Source organism: Dermacentor variabilis, chromosome 1 (assembly GCF_050947875.1).
Source record: "Dermacentor variabilis isolate Ectoservices chromosome 1, ASM5094787v1, whole genome shotgun sequence".
NCBI classification, from domain to species: Eukaryota; Metazoa; Arthropoda; class Arachnida; order Ixodida; family Ixodidae; genus Dermacentor; species Dermacentor variabilis.
The window spans coordinates 24,586,447-24,589,796 of NC_134568.1; positions in this window are offsets into that span (position 1 = coordinate 24,586,447).

A 3,350-nucleotide genomic window follows, 5' to 3' on the forward strand; every position below is an offset into this window, starting at 1 on the left:
ACTCGGAGAGCGGGGCAACCAGTCCTCCAGAATGCACACTTTCGTTTACTCTTCTGACGCGCAGGCCGCAACAAAAAGCGCGCGCGTCGCCCCTCTAGCCCGGCTGTGGTATGCCGAGGGCTGATGGTTTCGTGTGCGCCGTTTTTGGCAGGCATAGCGTTGAAGCGAGAGGCCGTACTAGATTCAATTTGCTCAGTGCATCGGCCGCTCTTCGTGACGCTAACATTTTGACAGCGAGTGATCGTGGTCATCGAGGAAGATGTGTTCATCTTTACCTGTGCGCGCATAGAACAAAGCTGGTTAAATTAGTTAATACGCAAATGTTCGCAGTTTACTCCCGATATAAAAGTACTGTCCTCACCCCGTTTGGCAGTCTAATAATTTGCTAATGCAATCGTTGCTTCGCCTTTCGTGGGAAGCTACCAGATTTGTTTTTTCCTCGGCAGCCACAAAAGTAATTTCGATGAGGTTTGTTGCATTTCAAAGAAAAAAGGTGATATCAAGGAAGACTAGCAAATACCTTTCTTACTTGCCCCACCGGCGTTTTAATAATAAGTTTCGATATTTTATATATGCAACAAAGTCAAGCATCATGTTTATAATTTTTATAATTCAGCAATCAAGGACAATATTACGAATCTCTCAACTACTCCTAATAGTACGCCTAACGCGGAAAATTGGTATCAATGATACACCTTCCTCAACTATGCCACTATTTTGTATTTTGACTTTCGCAAGACACTTATATACATTGTAAGTTTCACATAACCCTATGAATTTATATCTAAGATTTGTCCGCGTTATATGCTCTATCAGATGCACATTATAGAACTGCGTCATCTGTTTTTTGGTTCAGAGTTACGCATTTGTGAAATTTGTGTCTATATGTTTGTTTGGACTTACCACTTTCTATTAATCTTTTTTTTTTATAAAAATGTCCAGCCATAAATTCATATCCTGCTTCCCGAACTAGAAAACCCCTAATTTATTTATTAAATGCAACACTTTTTTGTCCAAATCAGTACAGCGGTCGTCTCATGAAAGTATTTCAGCGTTTCACGTCTTTCAATAGGAAAGTCCGATTTTTCCAAATACAAGCTCTCGTATCCTGTTTTCTTTATTATTGACTGCCGCTTTTACACGCTCCACAGTGCCTTACTTCAATGACCGCTAGAGCTCGCGGGCGGGCCAAAGGATGGCCTATTAGCAAAGCGCTATGACTCGCTATACACAAGGTTTAGAAATGGAAGAGAGCAAAAAGAATAGCGACACTGAGGCCGCGCCCTCGCGCGCTGGCACGCGAGGCCCACGCGACAAAGGAGAATCTCTCTCGCGCTTTCGAGCACGCAGCTAATCGTGGCGGACGCACTTAGAACCATGGCAGAAAGGAACGGCATCATCCTACTACCAGTCATGGGGATCGGTGTACCTGGCGGCATCGAAATTCACCGTCTCCTCCAAGGCAGCCTGTCAATCATCTCGGAAGAGACGCCATCTCGCAAGACGCCTTCCTCGATTGCACTCGCCACACTTCCAGATGGGGCCAAGGATGACGTGTCCTACACGTTCAGCAACTTGGCCATCGAGGACGTCCTCCCCGACAATTGGGACCTTGTGCTCAAGCCATGGTACAAGGTCGATGAACGCGTTTGCAGCAGTCACACAGGACAACCCAGGAGGCTGTTCCCGAGGACCGAGTGGTACCCGCTCGTTCGCTTGGGCGTCAAGGACACCGTGGCTCAGTATAACGCCATGCAAGTACCATGGACCGTGCAAGCAGCCTGGCACCAGACGATGGTAGCCTCGAGGTTCACCGTGCGCCTACTCAAACAGAGGTAACGATCCAATTCGTTGTTTTCTATATCATATATCAGGACCGCTGCGCACATTCTCAGTGGACAAAGAAATATTATTTTATTTCTGTACTGTTGTGAAAATCGGAATGAGGGGCTGTATTGCCTCGCAAAGAAAAGAAAACCAACGTGTAACTTGTTAAGTACTACACAGTAGTACAAATCAGGAATAACTGTGTTATAGCAATTGACCATGTAGCGGATTATTCAGCTGGTACTGCGTAATAACACGATTGATGGGCGATATTGAACACGTTGTAACACGTTAAGCTAGCAGATGGTTTTTTTATGGTAGAAATGAATTCGCTTTCATCACTATACGCTGAATATTAGAACATTTAAGATATTTAAAAGAAAGAAGTGCGTCGGCAGTTACACACATTGCTCACTTGCGTTTACATTCCAGCCGAGCGACATATTTAAATGCCCAGATTATAATTAAGCCCATTATTTTCGGAGCAAGAGTATGCAACTTCTGCGCATGTTGCGGCTTTGACGCGTCTATGGCTTATTAACCTTAACTTTGACCTTCGTCCTATCCTCTGCGCTTGCGCCTGCTGTGGTTGGTCAGTGGCTTCGGCGTTGTGCTTCTAAGCACGTGGTAGTGCAATCAAATACCGGACGCAGCTGCCGATATTCAGTGGGGGCGAAATACAAAAATGCCCATGTACCGTGCATTGGGTGCTCGTTAAAGAGTTACAGGTGGTTGAAATTAATCTGTAGACCTTCACTGCGGCGTGTCCTATAATCAGATTGGAATTTCGGCACTTAAAACCGCAGAATATAATTTTATCCTTGAAGCATTGCTGCTGGCAAAACGTCATATGCCTCGCAAACTTCACGACAATACGTAGCTGCTTCAGATTCCTTGCTTTATGTAATTCGAGGTGTCGACACTATGGTCCATGCTGAAATCCTCTATTTCGTATGTGTAAGGTTAAGATTGGTCTCTGATATTCATGTCAGACATGCGTGGTTGGATTGCTAGCTGCTCCAAGGAATGTCAGTGTTTTGCAGCCTTGTTCTAAAATGATGTGCTGAACCCCAGAAGATCCTATCTAAATTCATTGGAACGGAGAATTAGTTTTGATTTGATAGGAATGGACCAAATTTGATGTTTATTGCTTTTCAATTAAAAACGTTAGGATCTCCGGTCTCTCTGGGGAGGATTTTTTATTTAAGTAATTAATGTTAAATTCAGGAAAATCACACATCCAACTCCAAAAAAGAAAGCGATATCGAAGTTCAAATAGACTACGTGAACGATTATAAACCTGAAGCGGATAAAGATTGTTTTCTAAACCACTCCGTAAAACACCACTAAGCTGTAAGTTGGACTACTCCAAACCAATCTTAAATTCTGGAATAACTTAACATAAGCTATAAATTGACAGAGCACATTTATCCGTTTCAGGTACGCGTCCTAAAAAAACGGAATGCAAAAACAGGGAGAAATCTTTTTGCTGCGGAGTCGAGAATTCGTAAACGTTGTGCTAA